This window comes from Prunus avium, chromosome 5 (genome assembly GCF_965620075.1).
Source record: "Prunus avium chromosome 5, drPruAviu1.hap1.1, whole genome shotgun sequence".
Lineage (NCBI taxonomy): Eukaryota > Viridiplantae > Streptophyta > Magnoliopsida > Rosales > Rosaceae > Prunus > Prunus avium.
Window position 1 is genome coordinate 2,532,016 of NC_142288.1, and position 17,318 is coordinate 2,549,333.

A 17,318-nucleotide genomic window follows, 5' to 3' on the forward strand; every position below is an offset into this window, starting at 1 on the left:
TGATTTCGGATCGAGCCCAAAACTTGGGCAACATCATAATATGGTGGGAAGAGTCATTTGGTGAGATTTGAGTGAAATCCAATCGCTAGAAGTATGGAATACACCAACGACTCCAATTAGGAACGAACTGCCGTTGAACTTGAATTGTCAAATTTGGAACACCTGTTGATTACGGATCGAGCCCAAAACTTGGGCAACATCATAATATGGTGGGAGGAGTCATTTGGTTAGTTTTGAGTGAAATCCAATCGCTAGAAGTATGGAATACACCAACCACTCCAGTTAGGAAGGAACTGCCGTTGAACTTGAATTGTCCAATTTGGAACACCTATTGATTTCGGATCGATCCCAAAACTTGGGCAACATCATAATATGGTGGGAGGAGTCATTTGGTTTGTTTTGAGTGAAATCCAATCGCTAGAAGTATGGAATACACCAACCACTCCAATTTGGAACGAACTGCCGCTGAACTTGAATTGTCCAATTTCTCACACATATTGATTACGGATCGAACCCAAAACTTGGGCAACATCATAATATGGTGGGAGGAGTCATTTGGTGAGTTTTGAGTGAAATCCAATCGCTAGAAGCTATGTTGCACGGACACGGGTACGGCGACACGGGAACCCGACACGGCGACACGGCGACACGGAAAATCTTTAAAAAGTAGGACACGGAGACACGGCGACATCGAAAATCTTAAAATAATAATTAATTCTCAATATTTCAATGTCACATAATTCCATAAAACAAAATAAATAACTCATGTTCATCCATACATAATAATTAATACACCACAAAATAAAACATAAATGGTCTAACTCTCAATCTTCTTCAATCATTTATGTCTTCATTGTTGTTATTAGAAAACAACACGCCCTCTAATTCCGGTTCATCAAGTGAAAGGTTTGCAATTTCAAGCACACCCGCATTCTCCAAGTTCATAGTATCAAATCCATCCCCACCAACATCCCACATCTTACTCTCACCTTCGGTATAAACCGACATCTTTCTTGATAGAAGACGGAGATTATTATGCACGAACACCAAATCTTCGGCTCTTTGTGGTGCTATCTTGTTCCTCCTAAAGGAATGTACAAAATTATATGTACTCCAATTTCTTTCACAACAAGAGGAGGAACAAGGTTGGCCAAGTAACTGCAAAGCCAAACGTTGAATGATTGGAGAAAAAGCTCCATAAACAATCCACCATTTCACCGATTGCATACGACCTCTATCGATTAAAGAATCCGCATTTGAAAAATGGTCAATTCCACCTGAAAAAGCGGCATACTCTTCTCTAGCATGCATTCTATCCAAATCATTAGGAAAGAGTCGCTCAAAGCATTTTTGCCTTTGTAATGTAATGCCTTGATCTTGATGCGGAGCAACACGATTTGGAACAAGCCATTCAGTAGTATAATACCTAAAAGTGATGAAATAATATAAATTAAAACATTATAATGACTAAAGCAACAAAATGAATGTACTAAAAACTTTAAAGAAAGTTACCTTGGATTCAAAGAATGTGCAAGGCAATGGAGTGGAGTGTTGCTTTTGGTCCATCTTTGCAATAAAACCTCATTCACCGCATTAAAAAATTCTGAATCTTCATAAAGTTGCTTGCCTTCTTTTTTATAAATAGCCACCTTCACATCTCCTATCATAGAATCCCACCATTCATAAACCAAGTGAAGACAAGGCATATCCGTATCACACTTTCTAAGCATGTCATAAATGGGATATGTAAAACTAAGTATGTAATCAATTTTAGACCAAAGTACATCATCCAATATTTTCTCTTTGATACATTTTGCTTTTTCAACATTATCTTCTTGATATGCATCCCATTCCTCACTAACCACCATTCTTTGTAATTCAACCTTTATTTCCCTATATCTCCTCATCATCACAATTATGGAAGCAAAGCGGGTATCGGCAATTGAAAGAAACTTCAACTTTGAATGATGATTAAACATGGCCAATCTCATTTGGTGGTTCATGATGTAGTTTTTCACTGCCCAACACTCATCAGCAACATCACTAATCCAAATGCATTGACCCCACACATCATTATTGGGACTTGCCTTCGGTGTGCAAATGTTCTTCAAAGCAAGGTTTAATGTGTGCACAACACATGGAGTCCAAAAAATGTGACTATATTTGGCTTCAATAATTTGCCCCGCCGCTTTGCAAGCACTTGCATTGTCGGTGATTACTTGAACCACATTTTGTGGACCAATTTCACGAATGCACTCATCAAGCAAGTTAGCAATGAATGATGCATTTTTTGTCTCACCTTCACAATTGATAGCCTTCAAGAACATAGGCCCACTATCACAAGTCGCCATCATATTGATAAGAGGTCTTCTTTGTGAATCCGACCATCCATCACTACACAAGCTTACACCCTTTACTTTCCATGCATTCTTTATCGGCTCTAATTTCATCTCAATGTGACTCCTCTCTTTTTGGAGAAGTGTAGTCCTCAATGCATTATAACCCGGAGGGCGAGAACCCGGAACGGTGAGAGAACAAGCCTTAGAAAAGGCTTGGACATAGTATGGGTTCCTTGCAAGGTTGAATGACAAGCCACTTGTGTAAAACATCCTTGCTATTACACTATCCAATTGCTCCCTTACATTTTTTTGGAAAGCTTTTTCAAGAGGTCCACTAACTCCCTTCCTTTTCTTTGGTTCCAAAACTTCTTCATTCATGCCAAAATCCAAATGAAAAGCACTAGCACTCGAAGAAACTTCTTTGCTTGATGTAGGCAAAGAAACGGTTCTTCTAGCTTGGGCATTTTTTATTTTCAACTCCGCATCATCTACCAAGCGTTTCATTTCCGATACATTACTTTGTGTAACTTTGTTGCAAAGTCTAATCCCACCTCCTTTGATTTTCAACAAATGATGTTTCACCCTAGAATATGAACCTTGAAACATGCTTTGACAATAATGACACTTGAAACTAACGTTTCCTCCAGCTTTATTACTTGATTCAACCTTTGTAACATACTTCCACAGTGGAGCACTATCATCAATTGATTGAGCATGAGAGGAATCCCCACTAGAGTTAGCATTAGAGTAACTCATATTTTCCTAAAAAAATTCAGCATGGTTCAACTTCACATTCATTAATATCATTATGTATAATACCCAATTAACAAACCAAATTCAAATATACTCAACAACTAAATTAAAAATTAAAACACATCAAAACAGAGAAACAAAATTAAAAATTTGTGAAGCCTAACCTGAGTTTGCAAGAAGGAATCGTCCTTCTTGGTAACGATTTGCAAGAAAGAATCGTCCTTCTTGTTGTGTTTCTCTTCAAAAAAAAAAACAGAAGAAATAATCTTCACCTCACCACCAAAGCTAACTCTTCTACTACTGTGAAGAGGGAGATAAGAAAAGAAAATAGAGATAGACAACATAAATAAAAGAATTTGAAAACAAAGGGAAAAAAATTTGAAAAGATACTTACCTTTGCAAAAGCTGGAGAAGAGGAGAAGCTGCGCAGGAGAAGAGCTATGAACTGAAGGCTGAAAACGTGAGTGCAATTCATTTAGGTTTTAAAAAATCTTTTTCCATTTTTAACCCATATTTTTAAAAATATTTCAAATTAGTCCACCAAAGTTTCAAAAATCACGTTTAGACCCCAACTTTCATTTTCAAAATTTCAATATGGTCCCTGCCGTGTCTTGACCGTGTCGGAGCCGTGTCTTGACCGTGTCGGCGGCGTGTCTTGATCGTGTCCCAGCCGTTGACCGTGTCGGAGGCGTGTCGGACACTCCGACACTCCAGTAGTTTGGCGTGTCGGTGCAACATAGGCTAGAAGTATGGAATACACCAACGACTCCAATTAGGAACGAACAGCCGTTGAACTTGAATTGTCCAATTTTGAACACCTATTGATTTCGGATCGATCCCAAAACTTGGGCAACATCATAATATGGTGGGAGGAGTCATTTGGTGAGTTTTGAGTGAAATCCAATCGCCAGAAGTATGGAATACACCAACGACTCCAATTAGGAACGAACTGCCGTTGAACTTGAATTGTCCAATTTGGAACACCTATTGATTTCGGATCGAGCCCAAAACTTGGGCAACATCATCATATGGTGGGAGGAGTAATTTAGTTAGTTTTGAGTGAAATCCAATGCTAGAAGTATGGAATACACCAACCACTCCAATTAGGAACGAACTGCCGTTGAACTTGAATTGTCCAATTTGGAACACCTATTGATTTCGGATCGAGCCCCAAACTTGGGCAACATCATAATACTGTGGGAAGAGTCATTTGGTGAGTTTTGAGTGAAATCCAATCGCTAGAAGTATGGAATACACCAACCACTCCAATTAGGAACGAACTGCCGTTGCACTCGAATTGTCCAATTCGGAAAACCTATTGATTTCGGATCGAGCCCAAAACTTGGGCAACATCATAATATGGTGGAAGGAGTCATTTGGTTTGTTTTGAGTGAAATCCAATCGCTAGAAGTATGGAATACACCAACCACTCCAATTAGGAACGAACTGCCGTTGAACTTGAATTGTCCAATTTGGAACACCTATTGATTTCGGATCGAGCCCAAAACTTGGGCAACATCATAATATGGTGGGAGGAGTCATTTGGTTTGTTTTGAGTGAAATCAAATCGCTAGAAGTATGGAATACAACAACCACTCCAATTAGGAACGAACTGCCGTTGAACTTGAATTGTCAAATTTGGAACACCTATTGATTTCGGATCGAGCCCAAAACATGGGCAACATCATAATATGGTGGGAGGAGTCATTTGGTGAGTTTTTAGTGAAATCCAATCGCTAGAAGTATGGAATACACCAACCACTCCAGTTACGAAGGAACTGCCGTTGAACTTGAAATGTCCATTTTGGAACACCTATTGATTTCGGATCGAGCCCAAAACTTGGGCAACATCATAATATGGTGGGAGGAGTCATTTGGTGAGATTTGAGTGAAATCCAATCGCTAGAAGTATGGAATACACCAACGACTCCAATTAGGAACGAACTGCCGTTGAACTTGAATTGTCCAATTTGGAACACCTGTTGATTACGGATCGAGCCCAAAACTTGGGCAACATCATAATATGGTGGGAGGAGTCATTTGGTTAGTTTTGAGTGAAATCCAATCGCAAGAAGTATGGAATACACCAACCACTCCAGTTAGGAAGGAACTGCCGTTGAACTTGAATTGTCCAATTTGGAACACCTATTGATTTCGGATCGATCCCAAAACTTGGGCAACATCATAATATGGTGGGAGGAGTCATTTGGTTTGTTTTGAGTGAAATCCAATCGCTAGAAGTATTGAATACACCAACCACTCCAATTAGAAACGAACAGCCGTTGAACTTGAATTGTCCAATTTGGAACACCTATTGATTTCGGATCGATCCCAAAACTTGGGCAACATCATAATATGGTGGGAGGAGTCATTTGGTGAGTTTTGAGTGAAATCCAATCGCCAGAAGTATGGAATACACCAACGACTCCAATTAGGAACGAACTGCCGTTGAACTTGAATTGTCCAATTTGGAACACCTATTGATTTCGGATCGAGCCCAAAACTTGGGCGACATCATCATATGGTGGGAGGAGTCATTTGGTTAGTTTTGAGTGAAATCCAATCGCTAGAAGTATGGAATACACCAACCACTCCAATTAGGAACGAACTGCCGTTGAACTTGAATTATCCAATTTCTCACACCTATTGATTTCGGATCGAGCCCCAAACTTGGGCAACAACATAATATTGTGGGAAGAGTCATTTGGTGAGTTTTGAGTGAAATCCAATCGCTAGAAGTATGGAATACACCAACCACTCCAATTAGGAACGAACTGCCGTTGCACTCGAATTGTCCAATTCGGAACACCTATTGATTTCGGATCGAGCCCAAAACTTGGGCAACATCATAATATGGTGGGAGGAGTCATTTGGTTTGTTTTGAGTGAAATCCAATCGCTAGAAGTATGGAATACACCAACCACTCCAATGAGGAACGAACTGCCGTTGAACTTGAATTGTCCAATTTCTCACACCTATTGATTTCGGATCGAGCCCCAAACTTGGGCAACATCATAATATTGTGGGAAGAGTCATTTGGTGAGTTTTGAGTGAAATCCAATCGCTAGAAGTATGGAATACACCAACCACTCCAATTAGGAACGAACTGCCGTTGCACTCGAATTGTCCAATTCGGAACACCTATTAATTTCGGATCGAGCCAAAAACTTGGGCAACATCATAATATGGTGGGAGGAGTCATTCGGTGAGTGTTGAGTGAAATCCAATCGCTAGACGTATGGTATTACCAACCACTCCAATTAGGAACGAACTGTCGTTGAAATTGAATTGACCAATTTCTCACACCTACTGATTTCGGATCGAGCCCAAAACATGGGCAACATCATAATATGGTGGGAGGAGTCATTTGGTGAGTTTTTAGTGAAATCCAATCGCTAGAAGTATGGAATACACCAACCACTCCAGTTACGAAGGAACTGCCGTTGAACTTGAAATGTCCATTTTGGAACACCTATTGATTTCGGATCGAGCCCAAAACTTGGGCAACATCATAATATGGTGGGAGGAGTCATTTGGTGAGATTTGAGTGAAATCCAATCGCTAGAAGTATGGAATACACCAACGACTCCAATTAGGAACGAACTGCCGTTGAACTTGAATTGTCCAATTTGGAACACCTGTTGATTACGGATCGAGCCCAAAACTTGGGCAACATCATAATATGGTGGGAGGAGTCATTTGGTTAGTTTTGAGTGAAATCCAATCGCAAGAAGTATGGAATACACCAACCACTCCAGTTAGGAAGGAACTGCCGTTGAACTTGAATTGTCCAATTTGGAACACCTATTGATTTCGGATCGATCCCAAAACTTGGGCAACATCATAATATGGTGGGAGGAGTCATTTGGTTTGTTTTGAGTGAAATCCAATCGCTAGAAGTATTGAATACACCAACCACTCCAATTAGGAACGAACAGCCGTTGAACTTGAATTGTCCAATTTGGAACACCTATTGATTTCGGATCGATCCCAAAACTTGGGCAACATCATAATATGGTGGGAGGAGTCATTTGGTGAGTTTTGAGTGAAATCCAATCGCCAGAAGTATGGAATACACCAACGACTCCAATTAGGAACGAACAGCCGTTGTACTTGAATTGTCCAATTTGGAACCCCTATTGATTTCGGATCGATCCCAAAACTTGGGCAACATCATAATACGGTGGGAGGAGTCATTTGGTGAGTTTTGAGTGAAATCCAATCGCTAGAAGTATGGAATACACCAACGACTCCAATTAGGAACGAACTGCCTTTGAACTTGAATTGTCCAATTTGGAACACCTATTGATTTCGGATCGAGCCCCAAACTTGGGCAACATCATAATATGGTGGGTGGAGTCATTTGGTGAGTTTTGAGTGAAATCCAATCGCTAGAAGTATGGAATACACCAACGACTCCAATTAGGAACGAACTGCCGTTGAACTTGAATTGTCCAATTTGGAACACCTATTGATTTCGGATCGAGCCCAAAACGCGGGCAACATCATAATATGTTGGGAGGAGATATTTGGTGTGTTTTGAGTGAAATCCAATCGCTAGAACTATGAATTACCACAACCCCTCCAATTAGGAACGAACTGTCGTTGAAATTGAATTGACCAATTTCTCACACATGTTGATTTCGGATCGAGCCCAGAACTTGGGCAACATCATAATATGGTGGGAGGAGTCATTTGGTTTGTTTCGAGTGAAATCCAATCGCTAGAAGTACGGAATAAACCAACCACTCCAATTAGGAACGAACTGCCGTTGAACTTGAATTGTCAAATTTGGAACACCTATTGATTTCGGATCGAGCCCAAAACTTGGGCAACATCATAATATGGTGCGAGGAGTCATTTGGTGAGTTTTGAGTGAAATCCAATCGCTAGAAGTATGGAATACACCAACCACTCCAATTAGGAACGAACTGCCGTTGAACTTGAATTGTCAAATTTGGAACACCTATTGATTTCGGATTGATCCCAAAACTTGGGCAACATCATAACATGGTGGGAGGAGTCATTTGGTGAGTTTTGAGTGAAATCCAATCGCTAGAAGTATGGAATACACCAACCACTCCAATTAGGAACGAACTGCCGTTGAACTTGAATTGTCCAATTTCGAACACCTATTGATTTCGGATCGAGCCCAGAACTTGGGCAACATCATAATATGGTGGGAGGAGTCATTTCGTTAGTTTCGAGTGAAATCCAATCGCTAGATGTACGGAATACACCAACCACTCCAATTTGGAACGAACTGCCGTTGAACTTGAATTGTCCAATTTCTCACACCTATTGATTTCGGATTGAGCCCAACACTTGGCCAACATCATAATATGGTGGAAGGAGTCATTTGGTGAGTTTTGAGTGAAATCCAATCGCTAGAAGTATGGAATACACCAACCACTCCAATTAGGAACGAACTGCCGTTGAACTTGAATTGTCCAATTTCTCACACCTACTGATTTCGGACCGAGCCCCAAACTTGGGACACATCATAATATGGTGGGAGGAGTGATTTGGTGAGTTTTGAGTGAAATCCAATCGCTAGAAGTATGGAATACACCAACCACTCCAATTAGGAACGAACTGCCGTTGAACTTGAATTGTCCAATTTGGAACACCTATTGATTTCGGATCGATCCCAAAACATGGGCAACATCATAATATGGTGGGAGGAGTCATTTGGTGAGTTTTGAGTGAAATCCAATCGCTAGAAGTATGGAATACACCAACCACTCAAATTAGGAACGAACTGCCGTTGAACTTGAATTGTCCAATTTGGAACTCCTATTGATTTCGGATCGAGCCCAAAACTTGGGCAACATCATAATATGGTGCGAGGAGTCATTTGGTGAGTTTTGAGTGAAATCCAATCGCTAGAAGTATGGAATACACCAACCACTCCAATTAGGAACGAACTGCCGTTGAACTTGAATTGTCCAATTTCTCAAACCTATTGATTTCAGATCGAGCCCAAAACTTGGGCAACATCATAATATGGTGGGAGGAGTCATTTGGGGAGTTTTGAGTGAAATCCAATCGCTAGAAGTATGGAATACACCAACCACTCCAATTAGGAACGAACTGCCGTTGAACTTGAATTGTCCAATTTCTCAAACCTATTGATTTCGGATCGAGCCCCAAACTTGGGCAACAACATAATATGGTGGGAGGAGTCATTTGGTGAGTTTTGAGTGAAATCCAATCGCTAGAAGTAAGGAATACACCAACCACTTCATTTAGGAACGAACTGCCGTTGAACTTGAATTGTCCAATGTGGAACACCTATTGATTTCGGATCGAGCCCAAAACTTGGGCAGCATCATAATATGGTGGGAGGAGTCATTTGGTGAGTTTTGAGTGAAATCAAATCGCTAGAAGTATGGAATACACCAACCACTCCAATTAGGAACGAACTGCCGTTGAACTTGAATTGTCCAATTTCTCACACCTATTGATTTCGGATCGAGCCCAAAACTTGGGCAACATCATAATATGGTGGGAGGAGTCATTTGGTGAGTTTTGAGTGAAATCCAATCGCTAGACGTATGGAATACACCAACCACTCCAATTAGGAACGAACTGTCGTTGAAATTGAATTGTCCAATTTGGAACACCGATTGATTTCAGATCGAGCCCAAAACTTGGGCAACATCATAATATAGAGGGAGGAGTCATTTGGTGAGTGTTGAGTGAAATCCAATCGCTAGACGTATGGTATTACCAACCACTCCAATTAGGAACGAACTGTCGTTGAAATTGAATTGACCAATTTCTCACACCTATTGATTTCGGATCGAGCCAAAAACTTGGGCAACATTATAATATGGTGGGAGGAGTCATTTGGTGAGTTTTGAGTGAAATCCAATTGCTAGACGTGTGGAATACACCAACCACTCTAATGAGGAACGAACTGTCGTTGAAATTGAATTGACCAATTTCAAACACCTATTGACTTCGGATCGAGCCCAAAACTTGGGCAACATCATAATATGGAGGGAGGAGTCATTTGGTGATTTTTTAGTGAAATCCAATCGCTAGACGTATGGAATACACCAAACACTCCAATTAGGAACGAACTGTCGTTGAAATTGAATTTACCAATTTCTCACGCCTATTGATTTCGGATCGAGCCCAAAGCTTGGGCAACCTCATAATATGGTGGGAGGAGTCATTCGGTGAGTTTTGAGTGAAATCCAATCGCTAGAAGTATGGAATACACCAACCACTCCAATTAGGAACGAACTGCCGTTGAACTTGAATTGTCCAATTTGGAACACCTATTGATTTCGGATCGAGCCCAAAACTTGGGCAACATCATAATATGGTGGGAGGAGTCATTTGGTGAGTTTTGAGTGAAATCCAATCGCTAGAAGTATGGAATACACCAACCACTCCAATTAGGAACGAACTGCCGTTGAACTTGAATTGTCCAATTTCTCAAACCTATTGATTTCGGATTGAGCCCCAAACTTGGGCAACATCATAATATGGTGGGAGGAGTCATTTGGTGAGTTTTGAGTGAAATCCAATCGCTAGAAGTATGGAATACACCAACCACTCCAATTAGGAACGAACTGCCGTTGAACTTGAAATGTCCAATGTGGAACACCTATTGATTTCGGATCGAGCCGAAAACTTGGGCAACATCATAATATGGTGGGAGGAGTCATTTGGTGAGTTTTGAGTGAAATCAAATCGCTAGAAGTATGGAATACACCAACCACTCCAATTAGGAACGAACTGCCGTTGAACTTGAATTGTCCAATTTCTCAAACCTATTGATTTCGGATTGAGCCCCAAACTTGGGCAACATCATAATATGGTGGGAGGAGTCATTTGGTGAGTTTTGAGTGAAATCCAATCGCTAGAAGTATGGAATACACCAACCACTCCAATTAGGAACGAACTGCCGTTGAACTTGAAATGTCCAATGTGGAACACCTATTGATTTCGGATCGAGCCGAAAACTTGGGCAACATCATAATATGGTGGGAGGAGTCATTTGGTGAGTTTTGAGTGAAATCAAATCGCTAGAAGTATGGAATACACCAACCACTCCAATTAGGAACGAACTGCCGTTGAACTTGAATTGTCCAATTTGGAACACCTATTGATTTCGGATCGAGCCCAAAACTTGGGCAACATCATAATATGGTGGGAGGAGTCATTTGGTGAGTTTTGAGTGAAATCGAATCGCTAGAAGTATGGAATACACCAACCACTCCAATTAGGAACGAACTGCCGTTGAACTTGAATTGTCCAATTTCTCAAACCTATTGATTTCGGATCGAGCCCCAAACTTGGGCAACATCATAATATGGTGGGAGGAGTCATTTGGTGAGTTTTGAGTGAAATCCAATCGCTAGAAGTATGGAATACACCAACCACTCCAATTAGGAACGAACTGCCGTTGAACTTGAATTGTCCAATGTGGAACACCTATTGATTTCGGATCGAGCCCAAAACTTGGGCAACATCATAATATGGTGGGAGGAGTCATTTGGGGAGTTTTGAGTGAAATCAAATCCCTAGAAGTATGGAATACACCAACCACTCCAATTAGGAACGAACTGCCGTTGAACTTGAATTGTCCAATTTCTCACACCTGTTGATTTCGGATCGAGCCCAAAACTTGGGCAACATCATAATATGGTGGGAGGAGTGATTTGGTGAGTTTTGAGTGAAATCCAATCGCTAGACGTATGGAATACACCAACCACTCCAATTAGGAACGAACTGTCGTTGAAATTGAATTGTCCAATTTGGAACACCGATTGATTTCAGATCGAGCCCAAAACTTGGGCAACATCTTAATGTAGAGGGAGGAGTCATTTGGTGAGTGTTGAGTGAAATCCAATCGCTAGACGTATGGTATTACCAACCACTCCAATTAGGAACGAACTGTCGTTGAAATTGAATTGACCAATTTCTCACACCTACTTATTTCGGATCGAGCCCAAAACTTGGGCAACATCATAATATGGTGGGAGGAGTCATTCGGTGAGTTTTGAGTGAAATCCAATCGCTAGAAGTATGGAATACACCAACCACTCCAGTTAGGAACGAACTGCCAATGAACTTGAATTGTCCAATTTGGAACACCTATTGATTTCGGATCGAGCCCAAAACTTGGGCAACAACATAATATGGTGGGAGGAGTCATTTGGTGAGTTTTGAGTGAAATACGATCGCTAGAAGTATGGAATACACCAACCACTCCAATTAGGAACGAACTGCCGTTGAACTTGAATTGTCCAATTTGGAACACCTATTGATTCCGGATCGAGCCCAAAACTTGGGCAACATCATAATATGGTGGGAGGAGTCATTTGGTGAGTTTTGAGTGAAATACAATCGCTAGACGTATGGAATACACCAACCACTCCATTTAGGAACGAACTGCCGTTGAACATGAATTGTCCAATTTGGAACACCTACTGATTTCGGATCGAGCCCAAAACTTGGGCGACATCATAATATGATGGGAGGAGTCATTTGGTGAGTTTTGAGTGAAATCCAATCGCTAGACTTATGGAATACACCAACCACTCCAATTTGGAACGAACTGTCGTTGAAATTGAATTTACCAATTTCTCACACCTATTGATTTCGGATCGAGGCCAAAACTTGGGCAACATCATAATATGGTGGGAGGAGTCTTTTGGGGAGTTTTGAGTGAAATCCAATCGCTAGAAGTATGGAATACACCAACCACTCCAATTAGGAACGAACTGCCGTTGAACTTGAATTGTCCAATTTGGAACACCTATTGATTTCGGATCGAGCCCAAAACTTGGGCAACATCATAATATGGTGGGAGGAGTCATTTGGTGAGTTTTGAGTGAAATACAATCGCTAGACGTATGGAATACACCAACCACTCCATTTAGGAACGAACTGCCGTTGAACATGAATTGTCCAATTTGGAACACCTACTGATTTCGGATCGAGCCCAAAACTTGGGCGACATCATAATATGATGGGAGGAGTCATTTGGTGAGTTTTGAGTGAAATCCAATCGCTAGACGTATGGAATACATCAACCACTCCAATTTGGAACGAACTGTCGTTGAAATTGAATTTACCAATTTCTCACACCTATTGATTTCGGATCGAGCCCAAAACTTGGGCAACATCATAATATGGTGCGAGGAGTCTTTTGGGGAGTTTTGAGTGAAATCCAATCGCTAGAAGTATGGAATACACCAACCACTCCAATTAGGAACGAACTGCCGTTGAACTTGAATTGTCCCATTTGGAACACCAATTGATTTCGGATCGAGCCCAAAACTTGGGCAACATCATAATATGGTGGGAGGAGTCATTTGGTGAGTTTTGAGTGAAATCCAATCGCTAAAAGTATGGAATACACCAACCACTCCAATTAGGAACGAACTGCCGTTGAATTTGAATTGTCCAATTTCTCACACCTATTGATTTCGGATCGTGCCCAAAACTTGGGCAACATCATAATATGGTGGGAGGAGTCATTTGGTGAGTTTTGAGTGAAATCCAATCGCTAGAAGTATGGAATACACCAACCACTCCAATTAGGAACGAACTGCCGCTGAACTTGAATTGTCCAATTTGGAACACCTATTGATTTTGGATCGAGCCCAAAACTTGGGCAACAACAAAATATGGTGGGAGGAGTCATTTGGTGAGTTTTGAGAGAAATCCAATCGCTAGAAGTATGGAATACACCAACCACTCCAATCAGGAACGAACTGCCGTTGGAACTTGTATTGTCCAATTTGGAACACCTATTGATTTCGGATCGAGCCCAAAACTTGGGCAACATCATAATATGGTGGGAGGAGTCTTTTGGGGAGTTTTGAGTGAAATCCAATCGCTAGAAGTATGGAATACACCAACCACTCCAATTAGGAACGAACTGCCGTTGAACTTGAATTGTCCCATTTGGAACACCAATTGATTTCGGATCGAGCCCAAAACTTGGGCAACATCATAATATGGTGGGAGGAGTCATTTGGTGAGTTTTGAGTGAAATCCAATCGCTAAAAGTATGGAATACACCAACCACTCCAATTAGGAACGAACTGCCGTTGAATTTGAATTGTCCAATTTCTCACACCTATTGATTTCGGATCGTGCCCAAAACTTGGGCAACATCATAATATGGTGGGAGGAGTCATTTGGTGAGTTTTGAGTGAAATCCAATCGCTAGAAGTATGGAATACACCAACCACTCCAATTAGGAACGAACTGCCGTTGAACTTGAATTGTCCAATTTGGAACACCTATTGATTTTGGATCGAGCCCAAAACTTGGGCAACAACAAAATATGGTGGGAGGAGTCATTTGGTGAGTTTTGAGAGAAATCCAATCGCTAGAAGTATGGAATACACCAACCACTCCAATCAGGAACGAACTGCCGTTGGAACTTGTATTGTCCAATTTGGAACACCTATTGATTTCGGATCGAGCCCAAAACTTGGGCAACATCATAATATGGTGGGAGGAGTCATTTGGTGAGTTTTGAGTGAAATCCAATCGCTAGAAGTATGGAATACACCAACCACTCCAATTAGGAACGAACTGCCGTTGAACTTGAATTGTTCAATTTGGAACACCTATTGATTTCGGATCGAGCCCAAAACTTGGGCAACATCATAATATGGTGGGAGGAGTCATTTGGTTAGTTTTGAGTGAAATCCAATCGCTAGAAGTATGGAATACACCAACCACTCCAATTAGGAACGATCTGCCGTTGAACTTGAATTGTCCAATTTGGAACACCTATTAATTTTGGATCGAGCCCAAAACTTGGGTAACAACAAAATATGGTGGGAGGAGTCATTTGGTGCGTTTTGAGTGAAATCCATTAGGTAGAAGTAAGGAATACAGCAACCACTTCAATTTGTAATGAACTGCCGTTGAACTTGAATTGTCCAATTTCTCACACCTATTGATTTAGGATCGAGCCCAAACTTGGATAACATCATAACATGGTGGGAATCCAATCGCTAGAAGTATGGAATACACCAACCACTCCAGTTAGGAACGAACTGCCGTTGAACTTGAATTGTCCAATTTGGAACACCTATTGATTTCAGATCGAGCCCAAAACTTGGGCAACATCATAATTTGGTGAGAGGGGTGATTTAGTGAGCTTTGGGTGAAATCCAATCGCTAGAAGTATGGAAAACACCAACCACTCCAATTAGGAACGAATTGCCGTTGAACTTGAATTGTCGAATTTCTCACACCTATTGATTTCGGATCGAGCCCAAAACTTGGGCAACTTCATAATATGTTGGGAGGAGTCATTTGGTGAGTTTTGACTGAAATCCAATCGCTAGAAGTACGGAATACACCAACCACTCCAATTAGGAACGAACTGCCGTTGAACTTGAATTGTCCAATTTCTCACTCCTGTTTATTTCGGATCTAGACCAAAAAGTTGGGCAACTTCATAATATGGTGGGACGAGTCATTTGGTGAGTTTTGAGTGAAATCCAATCGCTAGAAGTATGGAATACACCTACCACTCCAATTAGGAACGAACTGCCGTTGAACTTAAATTGTCCAATTTCTCACACGTATTGATTTTGGATCGAGCCCAAAACTTGGGCAACTTCATAGTATGGTGGGACGAGTCATTTGGTGAGTTTTGAGTGAAATCCAATCGCTAGAAGTATGGAATACACCAACCACTCCAATTAGGAACGAACTGCCGTTGAACTAGAATTGTCCAATTTCTCACACCTATTGATTTCTGATCGAGCCCCAAACTTGGGAAACAACATAATATGGTGGGAGGAGTCATTTGGTGAGTTTTGAGTGAAATCCAATCGCTCGAAGTATGGAATACACCAATCACTCCAATTAGGAACGAACTGCCGTTGAACTTGAATTGTCCAATTTCTCACACCTATTGATTTCGGATCGAGCCCAAAACTTGGGCAACATCATAATGTGGTGGGAGGAGTCATTTGGTGAGTTTTGAGTGAAATCCATTCGCTAGAAGTATGGAATACACCAATCACTCCAATTAGGAACGAACTGCCGTTGAACTTGAATTGTCCAATTTCTCACACCTATTGATTTCGGATCGAGCCCCAAACTTTTGGCTACATCACAATATGGTGGGAGGAGTCATTTGGTTAGTTTTGAGTGAAATCCAATCGCTAGAAGTATGGAATACACCAACCACTCCAATTAGGAACGAACTGCCGTTGAACTTGAATTGTCCAATTTCTCACACCTATTGAATTCGGATCGAGCCTAAAACTTGGGCAACATCATAATATGGTGGGAGGAGTCATTAGGTGAGTTTTGAGTGAAATCCAATAGCTAGAAGTAGGGAATACACCAACCACTCCAATTAGGAACGAACTGCCGTTGAACTTGAATTGTCCAATTTCTCACACCTATTGATTTCGGATCGAGCCTAAAACTCGGGCAACATCATAATATGGTGGGAGGAGTCATTTGGTGAGTTTTGAATGAAATCCAATTGCTAGAAGTAGGGAATACACCAACCACTCCAATTAGGAACGAAATGCCGTTGAAATTGAATGGACCAATTTCTCACACCTATTGATTTCGGATCGAGCCCAAAACTTGGGCAACATCATAATATGGTGGGAGGAGTCATTTGGTGAGTTTTGAGTAAAATCCAAACGCTAGAAGTATGGAAAACACCAACCACTCCAATTAGGAAAGAACTGCCGTTGAACTTGAATTGTCCAATTTGGAACACCTATTGATTTCGGATCGAGCCCAAAACTTGGGCAACATCATAATATGGTGGGAGGAGTCATTTGGTTAGTTTTGAGTGAAATCCAATCGCTCGAAGTATGGAATACACCAACCACTCCAATTAGGAACGAACTGCCGTTGAACTTGAATTGTCCAGTTTCTCACACCTATTTATTTCGGATCGAGCCCAAAACTTGGGAAACATCATAATATGGTGGGAGGAGTCATTTGGTTAGTTTTGAGTGAAATCCAATCGCTAGAAGTATGGAATACACCAACCACTCCAATTCGGAACAAACCGCCGTTGAATTTGAATTGTCCAATTTCTGACACCTATTGATTTCGGATCGAGCCCCAAACTTGGGCTACGTCATAATATTGTGGGAGGAGTCATTTGGGGAGTTTTGATTGAAATCCAATCGCTAGAAGTATGGAATACACCAACCACTCCAATTAGGAACGAAATGCCGTTGAAATTGAATTGACCAA

At 41.1% G+C, this 17,318-nt stretch overlaps 1 pseudogene; it reads right to left on the reverse strand.

Moving 5' to 3' along the window:
* Positions 1-881: 881 nt before the first annotated feature.
* On the reverse strand, positions 882-3,655 carry LOC110748227 (uncharacterized; annotated as a pseudogene).
* Positions 3,656-17,318: the final 13,663 nt, after the last annotated feature.